The sequence below is a fragment of the Sminthopsis crassicaudata genome, chromosome 4, assembly GCF_048593235.1.
Source record: "Sminthopsis crassicaudata isolate SCR6 chromosome 4, ASM4859323v1, whole genome shotgun sequence".
In the NCBI taxonomy this organism is placed as follows: domain Eukaryota; kingdom Metazoa; phylum Chordata; class Mammalia; order Dasyuromorphia; family Dasyuridae; genus Sminthopsis; species Sminthopsis crassicaudata.
In genome coordinates, this window is record NC_133620.1 from 440,070,210 (window position 1) to 440,086,430 (window position 16,221).

Consider the following 16,221-nt stretch of genomic DNA (forward strand, 5'->3'; position numbering starts at 1 on the left):
AGGAGACATAAGGAAGAAAGGAGAACAGTGGAGTCTGCAAAGGCTCCAATAAGTCTCTGTACTCCCCATTTCTTCCTGGACTACATTGAACTGGAGAGATTACACAGGTTGTCACCTATTCCTTCTGTCCCCTCCTCCAGAGAAATGGATATTGCCAGGAATCTCCCCACAGCATTGATATAACCTCTTGCCAAAAGGTCCAAAATGAGATTCTGTAGGAGCACAGAAGGAAGAACCTGACTTTTCAGAGCAGCTGAGGAATCTAAAAGAAAATCCATCCCAAACTATGGACTTATTTCTGAATCCTCTATGCCATTGGAAAGAGAGTCAAGGTTTTAATCTAGGAATTAGAATTTCAATAGATGATTAAATAGAATGAAACAAATGGGATTAATCAAAGGGAATTCATATCCTTTCCTTTCTCTCCAACATCCCAACTATCTCCCATTAATTTGATTAAAATTACAGAGTATGGACCTTATTTTTGTCTCATTCTCGAAGAGGATTATGACATCAGGCAGGTGATAACATGACATGCAAGTGATTTAAGTGAGGATAGGCTATTACCATTCTCCTTCCTCCAGAGCCATCTGGCTCCAGTGGCCAGATATAGATCAGGAAGACTGAAAATGGTCCTGGATGAATCTTAGTGGCATCCTTTCTTGAAAGTCTATGTGTACCTTGGTACCTTACTGAGAAGACCTGGAGAACTCTTTTGATTGGTTCCCAGTATTCAGAGCTAGCACCAAGATAGTTGAGGGATAGGGTCACTCCTCTGTGGTCTGGAAAAGAAAAGTATGAACTAGCTTGGCTCTGTTTTTGCACACTTTTTCTCTTTTGAATTCCAGACTAGCAAAGGCAAAGGAAAACATACCTTTCTTTTCCACCTCAAGAGAAGAAAGGGTGACTTTTTGAGAAGGGAGGTCTTGGACCTCAAGTTCCTTTTGCCCTTTTTTTCCCTTTTCTGTGCACAGGTCAAAGAGTATAGTTTTTGAGAATAATTCTTCCAAGATTTGGGAGTTATACCAAAGGTTATTATGTGAACCTTGGAATTTGAGAATTCCTAAATTCTAACATTCAGGCACTGGACTTCCTAGAGAAAGATTTTCTCATCTTGACATTTATTTAAGAAGGAAGACCTCTGAAGCTGAAGAGGGTAGGTGTGGAGTCATAGTAGGGGAGATCAAGAAATCTGGACTTTGTCAATCCTTCCTTATGGTTGCTTGGCCACTGTGAGTCCAAAATGAATGGTTAGTACATGTTCAGAAGCCCAGTAGTATCTGTATCTTCCTGAGGAAGCCTAGTGGGCTATTTGAATACTTGAGGTTCTGTACTTGAGTTTAGGCTTTTGTGACTCAGGCATTTTCTGTGGTGGGTGAAATAAAAGACTGTCCCATGCTCAATGTACTCACACAGTACATTGAGTGCCTGTGTGGGAATTTAAAATCCTGTTATTTAATTTTAAGGACACCTAGACACCAGTCCTAAAGTTGTTGTTTTTTTTTTTTAATATATTTCCTTGGAGAAAGATTTCAGTGGTGAGACATGAATCAGAGAAATATTCTGATCTGGGGATCAATCCCCCAGAATAAATCCAATCTGTGTGAGTTTAGAGTTCATGGGGCAAGAGAGACCAGACTTCAGAGTGTGTAGAAGAAAAGGAAAAAGACAATCAACATTTGTATCTGAGAGTAAAGTGAATAAGCACACATGTTTGAAATACTTGACTAGCTTCTATCCAGTCAAAGATGCTTGTTTAATTCCTCTACAAATATTTGCCAAACTCCTAGAATTTAGCAAGTATTTATTTAAACTGCCACCGTGGAAGGGTAGAATGGGAGGGCCCTGGCTATTGGCCTGAGTAGCCTGGGTTTTGGAGTCAAAAGACTGCAATGGGGACTAGCAACTTTGTCATTGATTGGTGAGAAATCACTTTAACTCTCAGAATCTCTGTTTCCTTGTCTATAAAAGAAATCAATAATATTTGTCTTAATATATTTAATATACTGTCTTAATATACGTAACATGATCTTAATAACTGTCTAGAGGCAGTTAGGAGGGGTGTGGGTGTGCTATATGAATATGAGCTTTGGAGATTATCCTAAGGACTCTAGCATATTGCCATGTAGGTTATATGTGGGGGGGAGTGTATATGTACATGTAAATATACACTATATGCACATATGTATATATATATATATACACACACACAACATAACAATATATAAATATGTGTCTACATGTATATATAGTTTATATACATCTATGTGATATCCCAAGAGTCTTATGGCAGTTTTAAGTTTTAATAGCTTTAAATTTCAGTAAGATTTTTAAAACACCCTGTATATGTGAGAAAGAGTCAGAAAAACATGTTGTTGTTTGTCCTTCATTTTCAAATAAGAGCAATGATAGGGGTAATGTCTTGATTTGCACATCAATTTTTACATTTAAATGAGGCAGAGTTGCACAAAGTAAAAAAAATTAGAGATTTACATATCATTTGTGTATAAATATTTACGTGTACACTGAAAAATAGGTGTGTATATATGCCATGTATATGTATGTGTATACACACATGGATTGTCCCCAAAGTTTTAGTGCAATTTTAAGCTTTAATAGTTTGGAATTGCACTAAGGCTTTTGGGACACTACATATATATGAAAGGAAGGATATATACACATATGCATATATAGATTTTCTCAATTAATTTATAAGCATTTGGAGAGACAAAACATTTTATATAATAATGCAAGACCACATATGATTGCTTCATCATGAATGGTCCAATTGAGAAGTACTATATAGAATTTTATATGAAATGAGAATTTATTCAAAAATATTTATTGAGAGCCTACTACTATATAGAAGGCAGTGTTTCAAGGAGTTTATGATAGGGGATATAAGACATTTGTTTTTTAAAAAACACTATATCTCAATAACATAAGTGGGAAAGAATATGTTCAAAGATGAAGACATCTATGGAAACATTAGAAAAAAATTCATGAGTCAGGGTAATAGGTGAAGATTTCATAGAGGAAATGTAACTTGAATTGGGCCTTGAAGCATCAAGAAAAATTCAAATGACAAGGAAAATACTTTCCAGGTGGAAGGAACATAAAAGTATGAGGGAAGGAATGAAAATTTAAGACATTAAGGAGCAGGCAAACTTAATTGGAGCAAAGGGTTTACATTGGAAAGTCACAGAAAGATAAGTGCCATATGTAAACAAGCCAAATTTGAAGGGATTTGAGAGGGGAGCTCAATGTGAGTCTGAAAAAAGTGTTTGGACTTTATTCCAGAGGCAGTAAGGAATTACTGAAGATTTCTGAACAGGAAAATCACATGATGGGGAAAATATTTTAGGAAGATTCATCTGGAAACAATGTGGAAAATAAATTGGAATGAGGAAAGGCTTGAGAGGGAAAGGGGAGAGGATGAGGTATGTTTGAATCTGATTGCTGTATTATTAATGGGCTACTCCATGGGCATTTAGAAAGGGGAGCAATGATCATCAAGAGCCAATGTGGCTTCTTTAAGAACAAAGTCTCTAATACTATCATCGAGGACAAGATAGAGATATGAGATATGTGATAATACCACTAGATAAGTTTGAACTAGTTGAATGATCAAACTCAAAAAATAATCATTAATGGGTCAATGTCAACATAAAGGGATGTCTCTAGTGCAGTGTCCCAGGAATCTTTCTTTGTCCTTCTGGTGATAAATAATTGTATTCATCACTAAGATAAAGGCAAAAATGACATTCTTATCAAAGTTGTAGATTATATGAAACTAGGAGAGATAAGGAATGAGTGATATGACAAAATAAAAATCCAAAATTATCTCAGTAGGTTGAAAGGTTGGGCCAAATTTAAAAAAAAGGGGAAAAAAAAAGAAAAAAAATTATATGTAAAAGGAAGAAAAAAATGAAACATTTATTAAGTGGTTACTATGTTCCAGTCACTTTGTAAAGTACTGGAGATGCAAATACAAGCAAGACTGTCTTTTATTCTAATAGGTGAAAGCTAAATAGAGGAAAGCTAAAAAGTGGGAGTAGAATATTCATGGCACAGCATAATTTGGAAATGGCCAGGAAATTATGTGGAGGCGAGATTCTGGATAAGATAAGGCTTGCCTATCAGAACATAAAATCCAGGGGCAGAGTCCATGATATGGTAGGAGGGGAATGGGGAAGACAATCCAAGGACATGTAGAATAGTTGAGAAGGGACTTTGAGGAACAAGTTGTCATTTTGTCCAATCCCATCCATGAATAAAAATACCCTGTCCAACAAAAGTGACTGTGGTCATCCATCCTTGCTTAAAGGTTTATAGTAAGGAGAAAACTCACTACCTTTAAAGGTCTTATTCATTTTCATATAGTTTTAATCATTAGGAAGTTATTTCTTGTGTCAAAGATAAATCTTGTCTCTCTGGAGAATGGCAATGTTAATTGCTTCCAGTTTTGTTCTCTAGGGACAAACAGAACAAATCAAATAATCGTACCAAGAGCTGAACCTTCAAATACTGGAACATAGATGTTACAATCGAAGTTTTATTTCTTCCACCCTAAACATCATCATTTATTTCTTCCACCCTAAACATGGTCATTGGCATTCAACAGGCTCTCTTATGACATGATCTTGAGACACCATGTCTTCCTAATCTTGTACTTGTCAAGTTGAAATGCAAATATAAGACTTTATGCATATTCCCATTAAATATCTTCTTATTAGATGTGGTCCAACATTGTAACCTATCAAGAGCCTTTTGTTTTCTAACTCTTTAGAATTAGGTAAGTGTTAGGTATGCCTCCTAGTTTTGTGTCATATACAATTTTGACATATTTACGCACTCTTTCTTTATCTGAATTATTGATAAAAATGTCAAACAGGCCATGGCCAAGGGACAGACCCCTGAGACATTATACAACAGACATCAAACAACTGACAGCTACTCATTGAGTCTGGCTACTGGAGCTATTCCAAATCTAACTAAACGCAGAATTGTCTAGTATACATCACTCCATTTTCAAAAGAAAGAAAGGAAAGGAAAGAAAGAAAGAAAGAAAGAAAGAAAGAAAGAAAGAAAGAAAGAAAGAAAGAAAGAAAGAAAGAAAGAAAGAAAGAAAGAAAGAAAGAAAGAAAGAAAGAAAGAAAGAAAGAAAGAAAGAAAGAAAGAAAGAAAGAAAGGAAGAAAGAAAGAAAGAAAGAAAGAAAGAAAGAAAGAAAGAAAGAAAGAAAGGAAGGAAGAAAGAAAGAAAGAAAAAAAGAAAGAAAGAAAGAAAGAAAGAAAGAGAAAGAAAGAAAGAAAGAGAAAGAAAGAAAGAAAGAGAAAGAAAGAAAGAAAGACAGAAAGAAAGAAAGAAAGAAAGAAAGAAAGAAAGAAAGAAAGAAAGAAAGAAAGAAAGAAAGAAAAGGAAGAAAGAAAGGAAGAAAGGAAGAAAGAAAGAAAGAAAAAGAAAGAAAGAAAGGAAGAAAGAAAGAAAGAAAGACAGAAAGAAAGAAAGAAAGATAGAAAGAAAGAAAGAAAGAAAGAAAGAAAGAAAGAAAGAAAGAAAGAAAGAAAGAAAGAAAGAAAGAAAGAAAGAAAGAAAGAAAGAAAGAAAGAAAGAAAGAAAGAAAGAGAGGGAGGGAGGGAGGAAAGAAGGAAGGAAGGAAGAAAGGAGGGAAAGAAGGAAGGGGGGAAAGAAGAGGGAAAGAAAAAGAAAACAACATTATAAATCTTTATTAAATGCTTTGCTAATTTTTCTGGATGAACTATTTGCAATATTCTGATTTTAAATCTAGGAGCCCAGACTCACATGGAAAAGGTTAGTCTGGAAGATCCAATCTTTGAAAAAATCAATTCTCTTGAGGATCATTGTTTGCTTAGCTATATAATCACCAGCCTTCCCTTTAATAATAGGTTCTAGGATTTTCCCAGGAATCAAAGATTAGCTTATTGGTATTACTATAATTTGCATATTCCACTCTCTTTCCTTTCTTGAAAATCAAGATATCAGTAGACCTACTTGAGTTCTACATTGCTTCTTTTACTCTTCATAATTCTCCAGACATCATCAACTATAGTAAGAAATTCACAGCTTCAGGTCCTTTCTGACCTCTAAAATGTAGGTCATTTGGACCAGAGGACTTGAACTCAATTAGGGAACTTAGGTGCTTTCTTACCTGAACCTTCTTATTTGCCTTTGATGTCAAATTCCTGTGGCTATTTTTGTTCAGTCTTTTCAAATCCAAATCTCTCTCTCCAAGGCAGGAAAAAAAAAATCAGAAGCACAATAGCAATGAGCAGTTCTGCATACATATCTCTTCTTTGATAGTCTGCTTTTCCCCAGCAGGGTTTCTGGATTGTTTGGGGGGTTGGGATTTTTAAAAATCTTGTTGTTGCAAATACAAGCTCTTATGTTCAAACTGGAAAACTCTACCATCACAAAATGAGCAGAGATGGCTGGATATCAGATGGTCAAAGAAAGATCTGGGGGCTTTAGTGGACCGCAACCTTAATAGAAACATTAATTTATCAATATGGTTATTAATCTATAAATAATAATTAATTAACATCACATAGAAGAACAGAAAAGTAATGTAGATCATAGGAACATAAGAGAAGGAGATCAGGAGAGATAGTAGAGGTTATCCAGTTAAACCTCCTTATTGTGTGAATGGAAACCTGGAGCCCTAGTGACAGCCCAAAGTAACACAGGTTGATTGAATTATGAAAGACATAATGTCCGGAATAAGTTCAGTTAAAATATTTTCTGGTCCTAGTCCACCTAGACAATTATGTTCAGTTCTGGGTACTATATTTTAAAAGGACATTGGCAGGCTTGAATGGAGCAGCTAGGTAGCACAGTGGATAGAGAGCAGTGGGCCTGGAGTCAAGAAGACCTGAGTTAAAATATGGTTTCAAATATTTATTAAACTTGTTAATAAATAGATAAGCCACTCAAACCTTGTTTGCCTCAGTCCCCTCACCCTAAAATGGGGATAATAATATACATCTCCCAAGACTATTATGAGAATCAAATGAGATAATACTTTTAAAGTGCTTAGCACAATGCCTGTAACTCATAAGAATTAGTTGTTGTTGTTGTTGTTGTTATTATTATTATTATTATTATTATTATTATATCTAGAAGAATGACAACCAGCTCCTCTGAAGGGCTCAGAATAAGTTCTTGTCAGGATAAGCCCCACATTGGGACTCAATCCAGACTGCCATCCCAACTCAATATCCCAGTCTAGACTGCTATTCAGACTCAATGTTGCCTTCTTTTATCCTCGAAGAGAATGGGCTTGTGAGAACTCCTAAAGCCAATGAACTTGCTCCTTTTAAAGGTGTAAACTTTAAATGTGTAAACTCCTTTTCAAAAGTCTAAAGGTGTAAACTCCTTTTAAAGGTTTGAACTAAAGGTGTGAATTCTGAGCTAGAGAATTGTTTAGACAACCTGAGTTAGCACCTTGTAATCCTAACAATGAGAACACCAGGAACCATGCCATATGAGGATTGATTGAAGGAAATGGCTACGTTCATCCTGGATTTGACAAGACTTAGGAAGTCTAGAAGACTTTTAAGAGTTAAGAGCTTTGTCTGAGGATCTAAAGAACAGTTATGGGGAAAATGGATTATACAGGGTCCTAGGTGACTCAACTTGGAAAAATGGGTGGAAATCTTAGGCAGATTTAGTCAGTGTAAAGAAAAATTTCTTTTTTTCTTTTTTTATTTTAATAGTTTTTATTTATCAGATATATGCATGGGTAATTTTACAACATTGACAATTGCCAAACCTTTTGTTCTAATTTTTCCCCTCCCCCCCAGGATGGCAGGTTGACCAATACATGTTAAATATGTTAGAGTATAAATTAAATACAATGTATGTATACATGTCCAAACAGTTGTTTTGTTGTACAAAAAGAATCGGACTTTGAAATAGTGTACAATTAGCCTGTGAAGGAAATCCAAAATGCAGGCGGACAAAATCAGAGGGATTGGGAATTCTATGTAGTGGTTCATAATCATCTCTTAGAGTTCTTTTGCTGGGTGTAGCTGGTTCAGTTGATTACTGTTCTATTGGAACTGATTTGGTTCATCTCGTTGTTGAAAATGGCCACATCCATCAGAATTGATCCTCATATAGTAACGTTGAAATGTATAATGATCTGCTGGTCCTGCTCATTTCACTCAATTCATGCAAGTCTTCACTGAGTTCATGTAAGTCTCTCCAGGCCTTTCTGAAATCATCCTGTTGGTCATTTCTTACAGAACAGTAATATTCCATAATATTCATATACCACAATTTATTCAGCCAATCTCCAATTGAGGGGTATCCATGTAGTTTCCAGTTTCTGGCCACTAAAGCAAAACTTCTTAACTATTAGTATTAAAAAATTTAATGGAGAGCTGTGAAAGTGGGTGAAAGACCATCATCAAGGGTATTCTAGTGGATGATAGCAGATCCCTTAGCAGGGAGTTTAGGATTTCCTTTTTCAGATACATATTAGCAGCTAGTGCCATCCAGACATAAGCAGATGGGGACCTGGACCTTAGAGACGGGTGGGTCAAATATGTGTGAGGAGTAAGCGAAGTTAAATTTCTACAGAAATCAAAACAGGATGAAGGGAGGGGTGAAGTATCTTGTTACGATATCTCCAATCAATCACCGGTGAGTCAAGGAACTGGCTAAACAACAAAGTTGCTGACAAAGAGGCCCAGACTTAAACCAGCCCAAACTAGCTAGACCCAATGTCAGGACACACATTTTTGACATGCGGAATGGTGAATAAAGAGGACTGTAAGTTGACTTAATTGTTATTTAGATAATAAAGCCAACCAATTTTAACTAACTCTGTAAACCCAACCAATCTGAACCTTGAAGGGAGAGGTAAATTGTGAGGATAAAATGAAATAATATTTGCAAAGCACTTTTCAAATCTGAAAGCATCATGTAAAAAAATAAATAAATAAAACTTTAAAGTGTCACATAGTGTCCCAAAAGTCTTAGTGCCATTTTTAAGCTATTAAAGCTGATCTAAGTATCACTCAGCAGCAGCAGCATTATTGTCATCAGCATCATTCTTATTTTCTAAGCCTCTGCCCTTGGAGAACTGCCTGGGAGAGAAGGCTGAGCCTTCTCAATAGTGTCCCTTGGCCTGAGGAATTGACTTCCCACAGAGAGCTGCCTCCAGTTACCACACAGTCTCTGACAGAAAGCTGAACGAGCGATGCAGCCTTCCAGCAGAGCTGTTCTGTAGCTGAACTGCAGAAGCACAGAGAAATGTGGGTTCCCTAAAATAATTTTCTGATTCATGCCACATGAATCCCTGGTATAGAGACTGTCAGAATTTAAGGAGCAGGTGTAGTTCTCCCGATGCTTTGAATAGGAACTTGTTCAAATCATGTAGGCTTGTTAGAAACAGTTTTTTCAAAGGATTAGTTTATAATATCTCATCTGTAGTGGTAGTGAGGGGGTGGATTCAAAAAGAGGAAGGAGGAAATACTGATGGGAGAGGCAGGGGAATCGAGAAACTGTCATACACTAGGAACATCTCAGAACAAAGGGAAGAGAAGATGCTCACCTCTAAGTAAGGAGAAGCTCTGAGTGTCTGGGAAGACTAGGGAGGAATTAGATTCAGCAGGAGGAGCTGACTCTCTGGAGCAATGGTGTCAGCCTCAAATAGAAATGGAGCCATCAAAGCTCAGACTTAGAAAACCGCTTATTAACTTATCTTTGTTCTACCAGATTTTTATTAATTTTGTTAAATATTTCCCAATTACATTTGAATCTGACTCAGGCTTCCCTCTGAAGCAATGTGGGGAGCAATGTGGCCTGTAGGGAGATGGTTAGTTGCTCCAGATTCCAAGGGCCTGCACAATTTAGCCCCATCCTGTAAACTCGTGAATTTATAGAAACATAAAGAGTTAAAAGATATATTTGAGGTCATCTCATCCAATCCCCTGATTTTACATGTGAGAAAATTAATTAAATGCTTCCCGGAAGTCTGGTAGGGACAATTAGGTGATATAATGTATAGAGTTCAAGGCTTGGAGTCAGGAAGACCCGAGTTAAAATATGACCTCAGATTTAGCTATTAGACCCTAGTTACTTTATCCTATTTTCCTCAGTTTCAACATTTGTCAAATGAGTTGGAGAAGGAAATGGCAAACTCCTTCCATTATCTTTGCCAAGAAAACCCCAAACAGGTTCGCAAAGGGGTAGACGTGATTGAAATGACTGAATAATAACACTACAGTCAAATAGGGTGCTAAGAGATGAGAATTCTCATCTCTTAGGGGGAAGATTACATAGAAAAGGAAGTTGAAAAAGGGGTAGGGGAAGGTACCATGCTAGGGCAAGATGCAGAAATCCAGAGATTCAGAAGCAGACCAGGGTGAGGAGTGAACTTGGCTGCTGCTGAAGGTACTTGCTCAAATAGAGTTCCCTAATGAGAGGATATGGGATCTCTTGGATGGAGGGATCTCCAGAATAGCTGCGCAGATGGAAAGGTCCAGAGATTCAGGAGCACAGCCTAAAAATCAGATGGGTAAAGGGATTCTGGATACAAAAACACTGATGCCCTTTTCTCTGACCAGTATAGGTCATCTTACTCACCACATCCTCCACCAAATCAATCCACAAAGATCTCTCCCATTTCGGACTCCTTACCCCACTTATTGTTAATTCCATTAATTCTAGAACTTAATGATAAACATTTCTGCACATTCCACTTTATGTATAGCTGACTTCATCCCCAATGAGATCATAAGCTACTTAAGGATGGGGACCTCTTATTTATCTTTTTTAATTTTCCACAGAACTTCTTCTGGGCACAGTTCAGAATCTTTTTCTTGAGAAAATTAACATGAAAGAGATAGCCTGGCATGGTAGGTAAAGCATTGGATTTGGACTCAAGAAGACGGAACATAAGATACTTAATAGTTGTATGATGCTTGGAAAATCACCTAATCGTTTGTGCTTTTTATTGTTTTTATTGTTATTTAGTTTATTGTTTATTGTTGTTTAGTCAGAGCAGTCATTTCCAACTCTTTGGAACCCCATTTAGGGTTTTCTTGCTAGATATAGTTTGTTACTTCCTTTTCCAGTTCATTTCACAGATGAGGAAACTGAGGCAAACAGGATTAAATAACTTGCCCAGGGTTTCACAACTAAATCTGAGGTCAGATTTTAACTCAGGTTTTCCTGACTTCAGGCCTTGATTGCTACCCACCACCAACTAAGCTGCTTTTATAGTTTCCTCAACTAGAAAAAAAAAAAAAAAGGAAATTGAATTCCATGACCTCTAAGATCCCTCTCAGCTTTAAATGAAACGTTCTTATGAACTGGAAAGTTGCAGAAACCATTAAGTCATTAACTTGGAGAAAATTGTCCCTTTACTAAAGTGAAGCAATCAAAAAGAAGAGAACAACAATACAACTAAAGGAAAAGAAGCTACAGGACAAAGGAGAGAAAAAGCAATGAAGAAGACAAAAACTAGAAGACAGAAAGGGAGGGGTGGAACTCCATCCCTCTCAAAGAACTAACATTTAGGGTTGGAAGAGCCTGTGATAAGTGCAAGAAGGTCCCTTTAGAACATCCCTGACAATTGGCCATGTAGCCTCTGCTTATGAATATGGGGGGAAGCCGGTCCCTGAGGCAACAATCACTCCATCCTCTTTAGTCTGACATTTATCACGTGAGAACATCTTTACTGTGTCCATCAGAAGTATGAAAGGACTGAAGGTCTAAACACCCCCATTTAGTCAGTCAATCAAAGGGGAAAATCCAAAGAAGAAGCAAAGGAATCTATCAGGGAGAAAGCAACTTGAACTTTTACCTCTGCTGTTTTCATAAGTCAGTGTTAGGAATAGAGTCAGGAAGACCTGAATTCAAATCCCTCAGGTATATTCTAGCTGTGTGACCCTGGGCAGATAACTTAACGTCTATTTTTCTCAGTTTCTTCATCTGTAAAATGGGGATAATAATATCACGAACCTATTGGTTGTTGTGAAGATCAAATTAGATAATAATTGCAAAGAACTTAGCATAGTGCTTGGCATATAGTAAGTGCTATATAAATTTTAGCTATTAGTATTAGTGGAGGTCCTAAAGGAAGGTGTTAATTATCTAAGATGATGATGAAGATGATGATGATAGCTAGCATTTATATCACAGTTGAGGTTTGCAAAGTGCTTTATATGCATTATTTATTTTGTTCCTCAGAATAACCTTGTGAAGTAGTGTTATCATTGTCCTCATTTAACAGATAAAGAAAGGAAGGTTAAGACAGGCTTACCCAGAGTACCACAGCTAACAAGCTTTTTGAGGTGGGATTTAAACTAATTTTCCTGAATCCAAGTACAACTAGTTGCCATGGATGAATGTATGTATGTATGTATGTATGTATGGATGGATGGATGGATGGATGGGTGAATGGATGGATAGACGGGTGATGGCTGAAAAAAGCATTTGTTAAATGCTTACTATGTGTCAAATACTATATCTAGCAAGCCACATTCCCTTTCCTACTGGGGTCTAAATCCTAAAATTAGTACAGTAAGGCAGTATGCCTACATAAGTCTCTAGTTGAAGAGTGTGGGGGAGTAAAAAGTGAGATTTATCAAATGTTGGGGGATTGCCTCCAGAAATCTTAAGTTCTGAGATATAGCTGGGATATTTGTTTTGTCTGACTTCATGAACACTAGCAATCATAACATCCAAACTGACTTTGTGATAATCTCCATCAGTCCTTCAGGTAACAGAAATGAACAATTCATTTATAATGTAGCCTATTCATTTTAGATTTATTAATGGAACTACAGTCTCTAGGGAAAAGATTCCATGGCCTTCTAGACTGATTCACAGATATAGCTACACCTACATATATATCTCTCTATATATAAAACATGGTGAAAGCTACATAAATGAAGATGTGTATAATGCAAATGTGAGATTTAATCTATATGTTAACAAATATACATATGTATTTATATGTCTGTATGGATATACATGTATACACACATATGTATGTGTGTATGTAATGTCAAGTCATTTCTCTCATCACATCCCTGGATCCAGTGTTTTGGAGAGCCACAAAAGTAATAGAAGAAATAGTCTCTGCATTCACCCAAGTTAAGGAGACCAAATATGCTGACATGAAATCCCTTAGGAATAATTACAGAACAACCTATTAAAGGAAGACAAAAACATAATCTGACATTTTCTATTCAAAAATAATAAAGCACTTTGCCAGTATTCATCAATTTGTTTTTTGTAGGAGTCAGAGAATGAGAAGGACCAATCTGTGTTGCTTGGGTTAAGAAAATGAAACAGCAGAACTGATTCTTCCTTTTCCCTGGTTCTGGATATTCTAGGGACAAATGCCTTTGGTTTAGATGATTGTATTATTTTCATTACGTTTCCAAGGGCCCAAACAACCTCAGCTCAATTACTCTAGGAATATAACTATAATAGACTTTCAATTTGATTCTCCCTCTTCAAGCTCTATATGACCAAACAACTGTCATACTGGAGCTGGACAGAAGAGAAAACCCTTATTCCACACCCTTCTTGGATTTTTAGTTCAAACTGATGGTTTCTAAAACTATTGGCAAATTCTTGTGTAATTTTGAAAGTAAGGAGAAAGGCCTGGAGGCCTATATATCTCTGCCACCCAAATAAGACTATACAAATTTGACTCTACTCTTTGTGGCTGAATGTATTCTGAGGGACTAAGAATGGATAACCTTCTTCCTGTATTCCTTTTATAAACTTGGAGAGATCTTCTGCTTATACAGATATACTCAGATCCATTTACTAGTATGAGAATTGGTGAGAGTTCTCTACATCTGGCCTGACCCCAAAATATCATTCTGTTTTCCCACCATCTTCATGACCTATCTCTTCCCTCCTTGCTATAGCTTATACCTTGCATAGCCCTCCTTTATTCAAATCGTTCATTTGCATGTCATGGACAAATAACAACAACCACCTTTCATCAAAAGCTCCAGTTTCTGCCCTGAGACCCTAATCTCTTAATTGATGAGAATTCTCTATACCTAGCCCAATCCGGTGTCAGCAAATGATGTTCTATCATAGCTTCCACTTCTAATTCTGGAATTAGCTATCCATTCAATATTCCCATTTCTAGAAAGGTCACATCAATTAGTCAATCATCTTATGACTCCACCCACCAATTGACATGTGATGTCCCAGGTGAACAGAGCCATCCCTGGCCCCCATTTCCCTAAATAAAAGTGCTATTCTCACTTTTCAGAATGTAAGCTCCTGTAAGGTTGGTTCCATCTTGGTCCTAAACATTTAATACAAAATCTAACATATAGTATATACCTTTTGAGTCATCCATCAAACATTTTACAAAATTCACCAAATTGAATTTATTATGTATTTCTACTACCTCTTTCTTTCTTTATCAGATCAGTCCACTTAGCCTGAATTTTCCTCTACAAAATCCTCACCAAAACCTTCTTGTGACTTAGAGATGGCTTATCAAAAATGATAAAGCATAAAATTTGGCAGATTCTATAGTGATGGAAGAGCTTTGACCCATGGTAATAAACTTAATCTATTTTCCAAGGACTAACCTATCAAAATATGGAGGGACATGTCATTAGAAGCCTGGCCATTTGGTGAAGATTTGGTTGTTTTTGTCAATGGCAGCCAATAAAACAAAGACAAATTTTAAATGGCCCTGTGTGGTATCTTATGTGGTGTTTCAGCAGTAATGATGACACAGTAGTGAGCAAGGGAACAGAGGAAGCTAAAGAGCATAGAAACTTTAATATGACTTGATGCTGTGAGATCTTTGCCCAATAACTAACAAATGGATATATTTCTGGAAAAGCTGAATCATACCACCTCAACACTCTTTCTATAAATGAAGCCAAAAGGCAGAAGTTGTAGCTAAGTGGAAAGATGGCTCAGAGGTACTCCTTTGAGAGGCAAAGAAAGGAGTTGGTAGGCAGATTTTATAGTAATGCCCAGAGTTAACAACTACCATTATTTCAAGGAATATTTAGGTAGGGCAAATGCTTAGCATGAGCGTTATCAAATTACTACAAATATTTAACAGTAGTGATTATCAAACAAGATCACTGCATCTTTGGCACCAATATTGATTACTATGAATGAAATGATAGGGGAGTTTTACAAAAATTTTGATAAGACCCTCCAAATCAAGTCAATATGCACTCCAATGTGTGGTAATTTCAGTGCAAAGGTTAGAAAAGGTAAGAATAAAGAGAAACATAAGGGAAAGCAGGAATCCAGAATAAGAAATGAGAAAGCCATAAAACTTACTGACATTGTTGGCCATAACATGCATCAAATAATATGATAAAGAATGAAAAAGATTATACTTTAATGGAAAGAAAAAGCCTTTTTTATTGATGCTTGAATTATCACTGAATCAATTATGTATATAGCCAGTTCATCAACTTGTCAGAGCTAAGATCAGAATTTGTAAAGTAATGATGATGATGATGATGATGATGACCACTATGATGGTGGTGGTGATAATGAGAAAAGTAATTTACATTTGAAATAGCTTTACCCTGAATTGTTTAAATACAGAATTAAAAATGGCAAATGGGCAACAGAAATGACACTGGTACTGACAATAAAAATTTTATTCAAAAGCAACACTAACAGGTGTTTTAAATAATTCAAGGAAAAATGATGGTTGGTTATGAGCAATATCATCTCATGAAGCAAAAGAGATGCAGAAGAAAGTAAAGCCAGTTTAAAGACTTGTAAGCAAAATCATCCTGAAGCCATTGGAGAATGAGAATGAAAGGACTACAAAGAGAAGTAAAAATAAAAAGTTTCACAAAAACTATTTTAAATATTTTTTTACCAAGAAGGACAATGGAACCATTACTCTTGGACCCTACTATCACAGCCCCAGATGTGTTAGGGAGGAGGAAGAAGTAGTACTAAAAAAGAAAAAAAAAGTTGAGAAAAGTAGCTGGATTGGACCGAGTGTCCATGGGGAAATTATGTAATTGAGACTGTACAATTGTAAGGACACTGAGAAACTGATAAACAAGGCATTCAGAGGAAAAATAAACAAACATGGAAAAAAATCTTAGATCTTGTTAAAACTTAAAAAGGCAACCAGGAGAATACCATTTAGTACTGACCTACATTCCATCTATGCAATATTTTTATTGGGGTCATCTGTACATGAATCAATGGGGTCCTTG